Source organism: Oncorhynchus masou, unplaced genomic scaffold, assembly GCF_036934945.1.
Source record: "Oncorhynchus masou masou isolate Uvic2021 unplaced genomic scaffold, UVic_Omas_1.1 unplaced_scaffold_2056, whole genome shotgun sequence".
In the NCBI taxonomy this organism is placed as follows: domain Eukaryota; kingdom Metazoa; phylum Chordata; class Actinopteri; order Salmoniformes; family Salmonidae; genus Oncorhynchus; species Oncorhynchus masou.
This window is the reverse complement of record NW_027008543.1, coordinates 22,478-40,133: the sequence shown is the minus strand read 5'-3', so window position 1 is coordinate 40,133 and position 17,656 is coordinate 22,478. Positions and strand designations below refer to the sequence as shown.

The following is a 17,656-nucleotide window of genomic DNA, read 5'->3' as shown; positions in this document are numbered from 1 at the left end:
CTACAGTCTGTACCTGTCACCTACAGTCTGTACCTGTCACCTACAGTCTGTACCTGTCACCTTCAGTCTGTACCTGTCACCTTCAGTATGTACCTGTACCTGTCACCTACAGTCTGTACCCGTCACCTACAGTCTGTACCTGTCACCTACAGTCTGTACCTGTCACCTACAGTCTGTACCTGTCACCTACAGTCTATACCTGTCACCTACAGTCTGTACCTGTCACCTACAGTCTATACCTGTCACCTACAGTCTGTACCTGTCACCTACAGTCTGTACCTGTCACCTACAGTCTATACCTGTCACCTACAGTCTATACCTGTCACCTACAGTCTGTACCTGTCACCTTCAGTATGTACCTGTACCTGTCTCCTACAGTATGTACCTGTACCTGTCTCCTACAGTATCTATCTGTCTCCTGTCAGATCATTGTTGGGGGCGTGGCCAGCTCTCCCCAGGATGTGAGGCTTTATGCTTCCTGTACGCTGCTGGCTGCTGGTGCCCGCTATGACAACACAGGAGGGGAGACGGGAGGAGGAGTGCGGGAGGGAGCGATAGAGGCATGCGTGGAATGGTTGATTGAGAATGAGTTCATATCTATCCAAAGAGAGGGTAATGAGAGGGGGAGAGGGGGAGAGTGGGATGAGAGAGGGGGGGCAGGAGGACAAGAGAGGTACTGCCCCACCCACCTGGGTTCTGCCACCCTCTCCTCCTCTCTCTCTCCTCCCGAGGCACTGGGCATCTTCTCAGATCTACAGAGAGCCATGAAGAGCTTCGTATTGGACAACGACCTACACACACTCTACCAGGTACCCCCCATCCTCCAGATAACTCCTGTGTTTGTATCCTCCAGATAACCCCTGTGTTTGTATCCTCCAGATAATTCATGTGTTTGTATCCTCCACTGTGTTTGTATCCTCCAGATATCTCCTGTGTTTGTATCCTCCACTGTGTTTGTATCCTCCAGATAACCCCTGTGTTTGTATCCTCCAGATATCTCATGTGTTTGTATCCTCCAGATAACTCCTGTGTTTGTATCCTCCACTGTGTTTGTATCCTCCAGATAACTCATGTGTTTGTATCCTCCACTGTGTTTGTATCCTCCAGATAACCCCTGTGTTTGTATCCTCCAGATATCTCATGTGTTTGTATCCTCCACTGTGTTTGTATCCTCCAGATAACTCATGTGTTTGTATCCTCCAGATATCTCCTGTGTTTGTATCCTCCAGATAACTCATGTGTTTGTATCCTCCACTGTGTTTGTATCCTCCAGATAACCCCTGTGTTTGTATCCTCCAGATATCTCATGTGTTTGTATCCTCCACTGTGTTTGTATCCTCCAGATAACTCCTGTGTTTGTATCCTCCACTGTGTTTGTATCCTCCAGATAACTCCTGTGTTTGTATCCTCCAGATAACTCCTGTGTTTGTATCCTCCAGATAACTCCTGTGTTTGTATCCTCCACTGTGTTTGTATCCTCCAGATAACTCCTGTGTTTGTATCCTCCAGATATCTCCTGTGTTTGTATCCTCCACTGTGTTTGTATCCTCCAGATATCTCCTGTGTTTGTATCCTCCAGATAACCCCTGTGTTTGCTGAGTGGACCACAATAGACTGGTACCAGTTCTGGTGTCTGTGGGAGGGGCTTGGCTCATCCAATAAGAGAGTAGCAGAGCTGGTGGGTGTTCAGGAGAGCTTCTTGGCTCGGTCAGTTAGCGGAAACTGATTGCCAAGACAGACAGACAGAGACGCCAGATGGCCATACACAAACGGTACAGCATAACACCCAGACCAGGGTTTCCCATAGCTTTTGGAGAGAAAAACATTTTTGAATTAAAAGTTGATCAATAAAATTTGCGCTGGCCAATTTTCCCGGGAGAAAAAACAAATCCCATTGCGAAAATGTATTGCTGTTTAATACCAGCGGATGTAGTGAGAGCTGCTGCTTCAGCCTGTCTCACCTTGCTTCAAAGTAGCCAAAATACAACCAAACAGGCTATTATTTAATAAAGACTTCTATATACCATTGAAACCAGTAGCATATAATCCTAGTTATATTACCAACCCATCAGAGTAGTTGATAATCCTAGTAGTTGATAATCCTAGTAGTTGATAATCCTAGTAGTTGATAATCCTAGTAGTTGATAATCCTAGTAGTTGATCATCCTAGTAGTTGATCATCCTAGTAGTTGATCATCCTAGTAGTTGATAATCCTAGTTATATTACCAACCCATCAGTAGTTGATAATCCTAGTTATATTACCAACCCATCAGTAGTTGATAATCCTAGTTATATTACCAACCCATCAGTAGTTGATAATCCTAGTAGTTGATAATCCTAGTAGTTGATAATCCTAGTAGTTGATAATCCTAGTAGTTGATAATCCTAGTAGTTGATAATCCTAGTAGTTGATAATCCTAGTAGTTGATAATCCTAGTCATAAAACACAACTCTAGTCATATTAGCAACGGTGTTTTCCCTATGGAGCGAACATTTACATGTAACCTACTGCCTTGTTATAGCCTGCTGCCTTGTTATAGCCCTACTGCCTTGTTATAGCCCTACTGCCTTGTTATAGCCTTACTGCCTTGTTATAGCCCTACTGCCTTGTTATAGCCCTACTGCCTTGTTATAGCCCTACTGCCTTGTTATAGCCCTACTGCCTTGTTATAGCCCTACTGCCCTGTTATAGCCCTACTGCCTTGTTATAGCCCTACTGCCTTGTTATAGCCCTACTGCCTTGTTATAGCCTACTGCCTTGTTATAACCCTACTGCCTTGTTATAGCCCTACTGCCTTGTTATAACCCTACTGCCTTGTTATAGCCCTACTGCCTTGTGTGCATTGCTGTGCTTATAATGTGAAGAAATAATAGTTTATCAACATTTTAAGATAAATGTTCATTGTTTTTTAAAGTTGAATTTCCATATGGGTCTGGTACGTTTTTTAAAATATATATGTTTTAAATAAGAACAAATTCTTATCTTCAGGTTCTTCACTACTCTGGTCCTTCAGGACCTTGTCAATGAGGTTCCTCTGGGTACCGTGGCAACCAAGTACAACTGTAGCCGCGGACAGCTACAGTCTCTACAGCAGTCTGCCTCCACGTATGCAGGTAAACACACACAGCCCTGCCCAGGTAACACAGTAGTCTTTTTCCTCCCCTAGGTAACAGTGTTCTGTTAGTTTCTTCTGTCCCCGCATGTCCCAGACCATGCTGTAACCATAGTAACGGTGTGGTTTCCTGTCCCGTAGGCATGGTAACGGTGTTCTGCCGGCGGCTGGGATGGCACAGCTTGGAGTTACTCCTGTCCCAGTACCAGACCAGGCTGAGCTTTGGGGTCCAGAGGGAACTGGTCGACCTGGTCAGGGTCTCACTGCTGAGCGCAACAAGGGCACGAACACTCTACGACCAGGGCCTCGCTACGGTGGCCCAGCTGGCCAGGGCAAAGGTCACTGAGGTGGAGAAGGCCCTACGCAAGGCTGTCCCCTTTAAGAGGTTAGGAGGAGGAGGAGAGTGTGTTGTAAAGGGCTGGTGATGGTGATGGTGGTGATGGTGATGATGATGGTGGTGGTGATGATGATGGTGATGGTGATGGTGGTGATGATGGTGATGGTGGTGATGATGATCTCTTCCTTCCTCCAGTTCTCGTCGTGCGATGGATGAGACCGAGGGGGAGGCAGCCGAGAGGCAGAGCTTACGGTGTGTCTGGGTCAGTGGGGGGCATGCTCTTACAGAATACGAGGCAGCCATTGAAATCGTGTCTGAGGCCAGGCTCCTCCTCCAGCAAGACCTCGCCCTATTGGGGGTGACCTGGGACCCAGGGACACTGCCCACGGAAACACGCCCTACCAACGACCATGACAACGACTCACCTGAGACACAGCGGGACCGGTCCAAATCCTGGAGAGATAAAGAGAGGAGGTTAAATGAGAAGAAAGAGATGGAAGACGGAGGGAGAAACGTGGTTGAACAGAAAGAGGTAGAGGGGGGAGAGAGAAGAACGTGGGAGAGAGGAAAGGGGAGGAGCAGAGAGGGAGAGAGAGAGAGGAAAGGGGAGGGAGAGAGGAAAGGGGAGGAGCAGAGAGGGAGAGAGAAGAACGAGGGAGAGAGGAAAGGGGAGGAGCAGAGAGGGAGAGAGAAGAATGAGGGAGAGAGGAAAGGGGAGGAGCAGAGAGGGAGAGAGAAGAACGAGGGAGAGAGGAAAGGGGAGGAGCAGAGAGGGAGAGAGAAGAACGAGGGAGAGGAGCAGGAAAGGGAGGAGCAGAGAGGAGAGAGAGAAGAACAGAGGGGAGTGGAGGTGGGAGAGAGGGAAGAGAGAGGAGTAGAGGTGGACAGGAGAGAGAAAGGAGAGAGGAGGGAGGGAGGTGGGAGAGAGGGAAGAGGAGGAAGCGAGGGAGACCCTAACCTTCCTGTCTGTGACAGGAGAGGTATAAACACCCAGGACTTAGCTGAACTAGTCAGTAGCCCTCACCCCCCTCTCAATCCCTCCAACCACCCCTTCCACTCTCCCCCTCCCCGTTTCAGAGCCCCCACCTCCCGAGTGGAGGAACCTCTGACCAGTGTTTCTGGGGGGACAGTAAAGAGGGACGGACTGGGCGTGGCAGGGAGATCTTCTGCACAGGCATGTAGAGGACAGCCGTCCACAGCTCTGAGGAAAGTACTGCGCTCTATACACTCAGAGAGGAGGGAGGAGGAGGAGAGGAGAGAGGAGGAGGAGAGGAGGGATGAAAAGAGGGAGGATGAAAATAGGGAGAGAGAGAGGAGGAGGAGGAGGAGGAGAGAGGAGGAGAAAGATGGGAGAAAGGGAGGAGAAGAGCGTAGAGAAAAGAGAGAGTGAGGAGAGGAGGAGAGGCACATCGTTTAAACTTCCTCCTAAAACACTACCAGTCCCTGCCCCGATCTCGGTTTCTACCCCAAAGTCTGCACCTCTCCTCCAGAGCAAGGCACCACCAGAGGTCCCTGTCCCCCCTCCTCCCTGCCTCCTCTCCCCTGTCCCCCCTCCCTGCCTCCTCTCCCCTGTCCCTCCTCCCCTCTTCCTCTCCTCTGCCCAAGCCCCAGCTCTTTCTCTCTCTTTTGTAGTCAAACGCCAGAGGGTGGAAGAGCAGGATAGGTGTGGGTCTCTTGAACTCTACGAGGAGGAGGGAAGGTTTGGGGATAGTTTGGAGTTGGACACTCAAACTGAGAGAATGATTCTACGACAAGACCAGAGAGAGGAGAGAGAGAGAGAGTGTGCTAACTCACAGCATGAGAGAGGAAGGAGGGAGAAGGGTGGAGAGGAGGAGAGAGGAAGGAGGGAGAAAGGTGGAGAGGAGAGAGGAAGGAGGGAGAAAGATGGAGAGGAGGAGAGAGGAAGGAGGGAGAAATGGTGGAGAGGAGGAGAGAGGAAGGAGGGAGAAGGGTGGAGAGGAGGAGAGAGGGAAAGGTGGAGAGGAGGAGAGAGGGAAGGAGGAGAAGGGTGGAGAGGAGGAGGAGGGAACAGGGAGAAGGGTGGAGAGGCGGAGAGAGGGAACAGGGAGAAGGGTGGAGAGCTGGAGAGAGGGAACAGGGAGAAGGGTGGAGAGGAGGAGAGAGGGAGGGAGAAGGGTGGAGAGGAGGAGAGAGGGAGGGAGAAGGGTGGAGAGGAGGAGAGAGGGAGGGAGAAGGGTGGAGAGGGGAAATTCACCGACGTTAACCCACCGAACCCCTCAACAGTCAACAGTATCCATGGCAACCCCCATACCTATGATTTCCATGACGACGCTGCGCCCAGATACAACTTCTCTCTGACTGACAGCCAGATGGAACAGATCCTCGACAACCAGGTACACACACACACACACACACTCAACCACAGCCACCACATTGATTATGATGATGATGGTGGTGGTGATAATGATGATGATAATAATGATGGTGGGGGTGATGATGATGGTGGTGGTGATAATGATGATGATAATAATGATGGTGGGGGTGATGGTGGTGGTGATGATGATGGTGGTGGTAATGATTGTAATGATGATGGTGGTGGTGATTATGGTGGTGGTGATGATGGTGATGGTGGTGATGATAGTGATGATGGTGGTGGTGGTGGTGATGGGTGATGGTGGTGATTATGGTGATGGTGATGATGATGATGTGGTGATGATGATGATGATGATGATGGTATTTATTATGGAGATGGTGTTGATGATGGAGATGGTGTTTATGATGATGATGGTATTTATGATGATGATGATGGTATTTATTATGGAGATGGTGTTGATGATGGAGATGATGATGGTGTTTATGAAGGAGAGGGTATTTATGATGGAGATGGTGTTTATGATGGAGATGGTGTTTATGATGATGATGGTATTTATGATGATGATGGTGTTTATGATGGAGATGGTGTTTATGATGATGATGGTGTTTATGATGGAGATGGTGTTTATGATGGAGATGGTGTTTATGATGGAGATGGTGTTTATGATGATGATGGTGTTTATGATGGAGATGGTGTTTATGATGGTGTTTATGAAGGAGATGGTATTTATGATGATGATGGTGTTTATGATGATGATGGTGTTTATGATGATGATGGTGTTTATGAAGGAGATGGTGTTTATGATGGAGATGGTGTTTATGATGGAGATGGTGTTTATGATGGAGATGGTGTTTATGATGATGAGATGGAGATGATTTGGAGATGATGGTGGTGGTGATGATGGAGATGGTGTTTATGATGATGATGGTGTTTATGATGGAGATGGTGTTTATGATGGAGATGGTGTTTATGATGATGGAGGTGTTTATGATGATGATGATGGTGGTGATGATGGTGGTGGTGATGATGGGGATGATGGTGGTGGTGATGATGGAGATGATGGTGGTGGTGATGATGGTAGTGATGGTGGTTGGGATGATGGTGGTGGTGATGATGATGGTAAGGATGATGGTGGTGTACTCTTCCTCCCACAGATCTTGGCAGGCAATAATGATGACGATGATGAACCCTTCCCACCCCCTAGCGCACACCGCTCCTCAGTGACCAATGAGAACAGTCTAAACGGCAGTAGCAGCTTCCTATTCGACAGCCTGTACGACAGCTCTTTATTGGCTGGGCTCAGCCACGACTCTCACCAATCAGAGGAAGAGAAGGGGGGGCCTGTTGTCATGGAGACCAGTCTCCTGTCCAACCAGCAGCGGCAACGCAGCGGGCTCATAGCCAATCAGGAGGCAGAGGAACAGGAGGCCGTCCAATGGGGCGAGTCGTCCTTCAACCTATCAGAGTGGGGCGACTCTCTTCTGGTTGGAGAGCACTTCCTGGAGAGGCGGAGCCTGCTGAGACACACGGCGGGATTGCAACATGAACAAGACTGCGGTCAGACCGACAGACCCCAACCTGACCATGGGGAAACAGAGAAACAAGGACCTCAACCCAACCACAGCAATGGTCAGACAGACGATCACGGTCGGGGAAAAAACACACATGACCAGTGTTTGACGGAGCAACCGCAACACAACCACAGTGGTCTGTTATATGAACCCAAAGACAACCATAACCAGACAGACAGACTGACACAGAACACTGGTGGAGAAGAAGTGGAACCTTCCTGGTCAGAGAGACGGGGAGAGAAGAGGAGAGAGGGGATGAGAAATGTAGTGGGAGAGGAAAGGGGAGAAAAAGGAGGAGATGGAGGGGTTGAGAAGGAGAGAGATATGAGAAGTGTGGCAGTGTGTGAGAGCAGGCTGTTTAAAAGACCTGCATCATGGAGAGATGGAGGGAGAGAGCGAGAGGAGGAGAGAGAGAAGAGGAGAGAGGAAAACAGAAAGAGAGAGCGAGAGGAGGAGAGAGAGAAGAGGAGAGAGGAAAACAGAAAGAGAGAGCGAGAGGAGGAGAGAGAGAAGAGGAGAGAGGAAAACAGAAAGAGAGAGCGAGGGGAGGAGGAGAGAGAGAGAAAGAGAGGAGAGAGGAAAACAGGAGAGAGAGAAAGAGAGAGCGAGAGGAGGAGGAGAGAGAGGAGAGGAGAGAGGAAAACAGAAAGAGAGAGCGAGAGGAGGAGGAGAGAGAGAAGAGGAGAGAGTCTGAACCCTCCCTCCTCTGCAGCCCTGGACTCCAGGACATCTTTGATCGTTGGCCTAGTATGTCTGACCAGCCCTCCCAACACCCTCTGCTACCACCTGCTCACACACTCTCACACACTGCTGTTGACAACCAAGACTCAGAGGACAGTTTGACTGGTCTGACTTATCTAACAGCACTGGGACGTGCTGAGGAGGACAGAGAGACAGAGGACAGTTTGACTGGTCTAACAGCACTGGGACGTGCTGAGGAGGACAGAGAGACAGACGACAGTTTGACTGGTCTGACTGATCTAACAGCACTGGGACGTGCTGAGGAGGACAGAGAGACAGAGGACAGTTTGACTGGTCTGACTGATCTAACAGCACTGGGACGTGCTGAGGAGGACAGAGAGACAGAGGACAGTTTGACTGGTCTGACTGATCTAACAGCACTGGGATGTGCTGAGGAGGACAGAGAGACAGAGCACAGTTTGACTGGTCTAACAGCACTGGTACGTGCTGAGGAGGACAGAGAGACAGGAGAGACCAGTGTGAGATGGGGGAGACGAGGCAACCCCTGAGGGAGAAAGAGGGGGAGAGACGAGGGGAGAACAACGTGAGATGGGGGAGACAGGGGGACAACTGGGGAGATAGAAGAGGGGAGATCAGGTGGGGCTCATGGGGACCTCATCCCCCCAACTCAAGAAACTGTCAAACTGACCATCTCCTCTGTCCAATCACCTCACATTATTAGGACTATCAACCAACCACCTTACACCACCAGGACTATCCACCATTCACCTCTCACCACCAGACCTCTCAACCAACCAACTCTTATTACCCATCATCTCAACCAATCAACCCCCACCCCTCGACCTATCCACCAATCAGCTCATTCCTCCCGCCTCCCTGATCAACCAGCAGTCTCTGTTGGTCCCCAGTTCCTGAGACCAGATCCCAAAACAGACACACACTCTCACTCAGCCCCCAAAACAGACCTCAAACCTCCCCCTCTCCCCAAAACAGACACACACTCTCACTCAGCCCCCAAAACAGACCTCAAACCTCCCCTCTCCCCAAAACAGACACACACTCTCACTCAGCCCCCAAAACAGACCTCAAACCTCCCCCTCTCCCCAAAACAGACCCTAAACCTCCCCGTCACCCCAAAACAGACCCTAAACCTCCCCCTCACCCCAAAACAGACCCTAAACCTTCCCCCAAAACAGATACCAAACCTCTCCCCAAAACAGACACCAAACCTCCCCCTCAACCCAAAACGTTGCTAGACTCTCCTCCTGTCCTCTCCTCCCCCTCATCTCTGACTGACGAGGGCTTCACCCTCCAGCTCTCCCAGGATGCATCTCTCTCTCCCAGCAGCCCTAGCGGTGGGCTGGCCATCATAGACGTGGCGAGCGACAGAACACTGTTCTACACCTTTATAGAGGAGTGGAGGAGGAAGGAGAGGTATTCCCTCGTTCCTGTCTGTCAAACGAAAGAACACGGAGGAGACGGAGGGATTGGAGGGAGGCAGATGAGAGGTAACTACGCACGCACAGACACACTCACACCAGGGCTACAATTTCCTTAATATATAATAATAATATATCCCATTTAGCAGACGCTTTTGTCCAAAGCGACTTACAAGTCGGCTGGGGCCACTACTTTTACATATGGGTGGCCCCAGCGGGAATCGAACCCACGACGCTTGGCGTTGCAAGCGCCATGCTCTACCGACTGAGCCACACAGGACCCTTGCGGAGGCCCTATTGAGTGGCTGCATGCCTTGCGTCCTATGTGCCCCAGTGATTATAGAGACTATTATTTCTAGCAAACCAGATTCCTTTCTGAAGTTGTTCCTTTGTCAAATCAAACTGTATTTGTCACATGCGCCGAATACAACAGAATACAGTGAAATACTTACAGGCCCTTAACCAACAACGCAGTTCAAGAAATAGAGTTAAGAAAAGATTTACTAAATAAACTAAAGTAAAAAATAAATAAAAAAGTGTAATTATTTGATCAAAAGTTAACACAAGAAATGTACATAACAGTAACAAGGCTAAATACAGGGGGGTACGATGAGCGGGGTACAGCTTAGTCGAGGTCATTTGTAAAGTGACGATGCATAGGTATTTATCTCGACTGGTAGGCTCGTGTCACTGGGCAGCTCGCGGCTGGGTTTCCCTTTGAAGTCTGTAATTGTTTTCAAGCGAGCGTCAGAGACGGTGTAGTAGGATTCAGTCTTAGTCCTGCTTTTCCTGTCTGAGGGCATAGCAGGATTTCTTATAAGATTCCGGATTACTGTCCCGCTCCTTGAAAGCGGCAGCTCTAGCCTTAAGCCTGGTGCGGATGTTGCCTGTAATCCATGGCTTCTGGTTGGGAAATGTACGTATGGTCACTGTGGGGACGACGTCGTCGATACACTTATTGATGAAGCCGGTGACTGAGGTGGTATACTCCTCAATGCCATTGGATGAATCCTGGAACATATTCCAGTCTGCGCTAGCAAAACAGTCCTGTAGCTTAGCATCCGCGTCATCTGACCACTTCCGTATTGAGCGAGTCACTGGTCCTTTCTGCTTTAGTTTTTGCTTGTAAGCAGGAATCAAGAGGATAGAATTATGGTCTGATTTGCCAAATGAAGGGCGGGGGAGAGCTTTGAATGTGTCTCTAGAGTTTTTTTCTTCTTCTGTGGTTGTACATGTTTCGGATTTAAGTTTCCCTGCATTAAAGTCCCCGGCCACTAGGAGTGCCGCTTCTGGATGAGCATTTTGTTGTTTGTTTATGGTTGTTTATTTATTACACACAAATAGCCTAGTTTGGTGGGATATCAGTGAGAGCAGGCAACTCCAACAGCTGGTGATGAACTCTTCCTACAGCTGGTGATGAACTGCTGGAGATGAACTCTTCCTACAGCTGGTTGATGAACCCTTCCTACAGCTGGTTGATGAACTCTTCCTACAGCTGGTTGATGAACAGCTGGTGATGAACTCTTCCTACAGCTGGTTGATGAACTCTTCCTACAGCTGGTTGATGAACAGCTGGTGATGAACTCTTCCTACAGCTGGTTGATGAACCCTTCCTACAGCTGGTTGATGAACTCTTCCTACAGCTGGTTGATGAACAGCTGGTTGATGAACTCTTCCTACAGCTGGTTGATGAACTCTTCCTACAGCTGGTTGATGAACTCTTCCTACAGCTGGTTGATGAACTCTTCCTACAGCTGGTGATGAACTCTTCCTACAGCTGGTGATGAACTCTTCCTACAGCTGGTTGATGAACTCTTCCTACAGCTGGTGATGAACTCTTCCTACAGCTGGTGATGACTCTTCCTACATCTGGTGATGAACAGCTGGTGATGAACTCTTCCTACAGCTGGTGATGAACTCTTCCTACAGCTGGTGATGAACTCTTCCTACAGCTGGTTGATGAACTCTTCCTACAGCTGGTGATGAACTCTTCCTACAGCTGGTGATGAACTCTTCCTACAGCTGGTGATGAACAGCTGGTGATGAACTATTCCTACAGCTGGTGATGAACAGCTGGTGATGAACTTCCTACAGCTGGTGATGAACAGCTGGTGATGAACTATTCCTACAGCTGGTGATGAACAGCTGGTGATGAACTCTTCCTACAGCTGGTGATGAACAGCTGGTTGATTGACTTTCCTACAGCTGGTGATGAACTCATCCTACAGCTGGTGATGAACTCTTCCTACAGCTGGTGATGAACTCTTCCTACAGCTGGTGATGAACAGCTGGTGATGAACTATTCCTACAGCTGGTGATGAACAGCTGGTGATGAACTCTTCCTACAGCTGGTGATGAACAGCTGGTTGATTGACTCTTCCTACAGCTGGTGATGAACTCTTCCTACAGCTGGTGATGAATTCTTCCTACAGCTGGTTGATGCGTGGAGAGAAACGTGTTCTGATAAGCCCAGTCATTGCCAACAATTCTAAATGCACCCGTGGAAAAAACACAGCTTTAATGGCCTCTATTGAAAGAGGAGGATCCCAGCTTTCCATTCTATTGAAAGAGGAGGATCCCAGCTTTCCATTCTATTGAAAGAGGAGGATCCCAGCTTTCCATTCTATTGAAAGAGGAGAATCTCAGCATTCATTCTATTGAAAATAGGAGACTCCCAGCTTTCCATTCTTGTACTATTTATTTCTTAACTCCTGTCAGTGACCACGTTTACATGCACACAGTGTTCCGGATAGAAGCTCATATCCAGCTTAAGGTCTTTTTTGGGATAAGCTGTTTACATGCACCTTTGATATCCAGCTGACAAGTATGAATAAACAGAATATATCCTCATGGAAGTTCATATGGGTTAAGTGGAATAGTAACTAAAATAGGGACACTGACTAATGGAATAGTAACTAAAATAGGGACACTGACTAATGGAATAGTAACTAAAATAGGGACACTGACTAATGGAATAGTAACTAAAATAGGGACACTGACTAATGGAATAGTAACTAAAACAGGGACACTGACTAATGGAATAGTAACTAAAATAGGGACACTGACTAATGGAATAGTAACTAAAATAGGGACACTGACTAATGGAATAGTAACTAAAACAGGGACACTGACTGTAATGGAATAGTAACTAAAACAGGGACACTGACTAATGGAATAGTAACTAAAACAGGGACACTGACTGTGGGTCTATAACCTCATACATGTTGCGGCATATACAGGGCCTTCTTAAAGTATTCAGACCCCTTTACTTCTACCACATTTTGGTAGGTTGCAACATTATTCTAAAATTGATTAAACCGTTTTCCCCCTCATAAATCTACACATAATACCCCATAATGAAAAAGCAAAAACTGTTTGTTTTTTTTAGAAATGTTTGCAAAATTTTTTTTTTTTTAAACACATCACATTTACAAAAGTATTCAGACCCTTTACTCAGCTTTACTCACTTTGTTGAAGCACCTTTGGCAGCGATTACAGCCTCGAGTCTTCTTGGGAATGACGCTACAAGCTTGGCACACCTGTATTTGGGGAGTTTCTCCCATTCTTCTCTGCAGATCCTCTCCAGCTCTGTCAGGGTGGATGGGGAGCATCGCTGCACAGCTATTTTCAGGTTTCTCCAGTGATGTAAACCTATAACAGGATGTTGGTGTGCATGTAAACCTGTAACAGGATGTTGGTGTGCATGTAAACCTATAACAGGATGTTGGTGTGCATGTAAACCTACAACAGGATGTTGGTGTGCATGTAAACCTATAACAGGATGTTGGTGTGCATGTAATTCCAGGCCTGACACACACACAACCGACTACATAAGCTTATTGAGTGTTATTGATGTTTCTATGACTGAGTCCTAGTTATTGATGTTTCTATGACTGAGTCCTAGTTATTGATGTTTCTATGACTGAGTCCTAGTTATTGATGTTTCTATGACTGAGTCCTAGTTATTGATGTTTCTATGACTGAGTCCTAGTTATTGATGTTTCTATGACTGAGTCCTAGTTATTGATGTTTCTATGACCGAGTCCTAGTTATTGATGTTTCTATGACTGAGTCCTAGTTATTGATGTTTCTATGACTGAGTCCTAGTTATTGATGTTTCTATGACTGAGTCCTAGTTATTGATGTTTCTATGACTGAGTCCTAGTTATTGATGTTTCTATGACTGAGTCCTAGTTATTGATGTTTCTATGATGTGTGTAGGTCTTCCCCGGTGTTCCTCAGGAAGTGTGGTGTTAACAGGACTGGCTGTCTGCTGGGAGGAACAGACTGTTACTACATATCACTACTACAGCAGCAGAGTACCGGTTATTGCATACTACTACTACTATACTATAACTTTCTACTACTACTACTACTACTATACTATAACTACTGCTACTACTACTGCTACTGCTGTTTCTACTACCGGTACTGCTACTACTACTGCTACCGCTACTACTACTACTACTACTACTATACCATAACTACTACTGAGTACTACTACTACTACTACTACTGCTATACTATAACTACTACTACTTCTACTGCTACTGCTACTGATGTTTCTACTGCAGCAGAGTGCCGGTACGCATACTACTACTACTGCTGCTACTGCTACTGCTACTACTACTACTGCTACTACTACTACTGCTGCTGCTACTACTGCTGCTACTGCTACTGCTGGTACTGCTCTACTGGTAAGTGTACTGCTACTAACTACTACTGCTGCTGTCTGCTGCTACTACTACTACTACTGCTGCCGCTACACTACTCACTGCTGCTGCTGGTTGCTGCTACCGGTACTGCTACTGCACTGCTGGTACTGCTGCTACTACTGCTGCTACTGCTGCTGCTACTACTACCACTACCACCACCACTGCCACCGCTACCACTACCACCGCCGCTGCTGCTACTACTACCACCGCTACTGCTGCCACTGCTGCTACTACCACTACTACTGCTACCATACTATAACTGCTACTGCTGCTGCTACTGCTGCTATACCATAACCACTACTACTACTGCTACTGCTACTACTACTACCACTGCAGCAGAGCACCGCACGCATACCACTACCACTGCTACCACTGCTACTGCTACTACTGCTACTGCTACCACTACTGCTACTACTACTACTACTACCACTGCCACTGGTACCACTACCACTGGTACTACTGGTACCACTGCTACCACTACTACCACCGCCACCGCCACCACCACTACTACCACCGCTACCGCTACCACCACCACCACCACCACTGGTACCACTACCACTGGCACCACTACCACTACCACTGGCACCACCACCACCGCCACCGCCGCTGCCACCGCCACCACCACCACCACCGCCACCGCCACCACCACCGCCGCCGCCGCCGCCGCCGCCACTACCACCGCCACCACCACCACCGCCACCGCCACCACCAATACCACCGCTGCCGCCACCGCCACCGCCGCTACCACCGCCACCGCCGCCACCGCCACCACCACCGCCACCGCCGCCGCCGCCACCGCTGCCACCGCCACCGCCGCTACCACCGCCACCACCACCGCCACCGCCACCACCACCGCCGCCACCGCCACCGCCGCCACCACCGCCACCACCACCGCCACCACCACCGCCGCCGCCGCCACCACCACCACCACCACCGCCGCTACCACCGCCACCGCCGCCGCCGCCACCGCTGCCACCGCCACCGCCGCTACCACCGCCACCACCACCGCTACCGCTACCACCACCGCCGCCACCACTACCACCACCGCCGCCGCCGCCGCCGCTGCTGCCGCCACCGCCACCGTTGCTGCTACTGCTGCTGCCACCGCTACCGCTGCTGCTACCGCTGCTACTGCTACTGCTGCCGCTACTACTACCACCGCCGCTGCTACTGCCGCTGCCACCGCTGCCGCCGCTGCTGCTGCCGCCGCCGCCGCCACCGCCGCTACCGCTGCTGCCACCGCTACTACTACCGCCGCTGCCACCGCCGCCGCCACCGCCGCCGCTGCTGCCACCGCTGCCACCGCCGCCACCGCCGCCGCCACCACCGCCGCCGCTGCCGCCACCACCGCCGCCACCGCCACCGCCGCCGCCGCCACCACAGTTTCACCGCCGCTGCCACCGCCGCTGCTACCACCACCGCTGCCACTGCTGCTACTACCACCACCGCCGCTGCCGCTGCTGCCACCGCTACCGCCGCTGCCACCGCCGCTGCCACCGCTGCGACCGCTACTGCTACTACCGCCACCGCTACCGCTGCTGCCACCGCCGCCGCCACCACCGCTACCGCCGCTGCCACCACCACCGCCGCCGCCGCCACTACCACCGCCACTACCACCGCCACCGCCGCTGCCGCTGCTGCCACTGCCACCGCCACCGCCGCCACCACTACCACCGCCACCGCTGCTGCCACCGCCGCCACTACCACCGCCACCGCTACCACCACCGCCGCCGCTGCCACCACCGCCACCGCCACCGCCGCCGCCACCACCACCGCCACCGCCGCCGCTACCACCACCGCCACCACCGGGCCGCCACCACCACCACCGCCACCGCCACCGCTGCCGCCACCACCGCCACCGCCACCGCCACCGCCACCACCACCGCCGCCGCCGCCGCTGCCACTACCACCGCTACCACCACCGCCGCCGCCGCTGCTACCACCCCACCGCCACCACCGCCACTACCACCGCCACCGCCGCTGCCACCGCCGCCGCCGCCACCACCACCGCCGCCGCCGCTACCACTGCTGCTACCACCACCGCTACCGCTGCCGCCACCACCGCCGCCACCACCACTACCGCCGCCGCCACCACCACCGCCGCCACCGCCACCGCTGCTGCCACCGCTGCCGCTGCCACCACCACCGCTGCTGCCACTACCACCACCGCCGCCGCCACCGCCGCTGCTGCTACCGCCACCACCACCGCCACCGCCGCCACCACCACCGCCGCCGCCACCGCTGCCGCCACCACCGCTACCGCCTGCTACTACCACCGCCGCTGCCACCGCCGCCACCACCGCTACCACCACCGCCACCGCTGCCGCCACCACCGCCGCCGCCACCGCCGCTACCACCGCTACCGCCACCGCCACCGCCGCCACCACCACCGCCACCGCCGCTGCTACCGCCGCTACCGCCGCCGCTGCCGCCGCCGCTGCTACTACCACCGCTACTACCACCGCCACCGCCGCCGCCGCTGCTGCCACCGCCACCGCCGCTACCACCGCTACCGCCACCATTACCGCCGCTACCACCACCGCCACCGCCGCTGCCACCACCACCGCCGCCGCCACTACCACCGCCGCCGCCGCCGCCACCACTGCTACCGCCACTGCCGCTGCCGCTGCCACCACCACAGCCACCGCCGCCGCTGCCGCCGCTACCACTACCGCCACCACCACCGCCACCGCTGCCGCTGCTACTACCACCGCTACCACCGCCGCTGCCACCACCACCACCGCCACCGCTGCTACCACCGCCACCGCTGCCACCGCTACCGCCACCGCCGCCACTACCACCGCTACTACCACCGCTGCCGCTGCTGCTACCACCACTACTACCGCTGCCGCCGCCGCCACTGCTACTGCCGCTGCTGCCGCCACTACTACCACTGCTACTGCTGCCACCACCACCGCCGCTACCACCGCCGCCACCACCACCGCCACCGCCGCCACCGCCGCTACCACCACCGCCGCCGCCACCGCCGCCGCCACCGCCGCCGCCGCTGCTGCCGCCGCTGCCGCCGCTGCTACTACCACCGCCGCTGCCACCGCTACACCACTACCGCTGCGCCGCTGCCACCGCCACCGCTGCCACCGCCACCGCCACCACCGCCACCGCCGCTACCGCCGCTGCCACCGCTACCACCGCTACCGCCGCTGCCGCCGCTGCCGCCACCGCCACCGCCGCTGCCACCGCTGCTGCCACCGCTGCCACCGCCACCGCCGCCGCCACCGCCACCGCTGCCACCGCCACCGCCGCCGCCACCGCCACCGCTGCCACCGCGGCCGCCGCCGCCGCTGCCACTACCACCGCCGCTACCACTGCCACCGCTGCCACCGCTACCGCCGCCGCCACCGCCACCACCGCTGCCACCGCCACCGCCGCTACCGCCACCGCCACCGCTGCCGCCACCGCTACCACCACCACCGCCACCGCTG

General features: G+C 52.6%; 1 pseudogene; it reads left to right on the top strand.

Moving 5' to 3' along the window:
- The first annotated feature begins 353 nt into the window (after positions 1 to 353).
- LOC135532839 (DNA polymerase theta-like) overlaps positions 354 to 17,656 on the top strand; it is a 37,970-nt pseudogene continuing 20,667 nt past the window's right edge.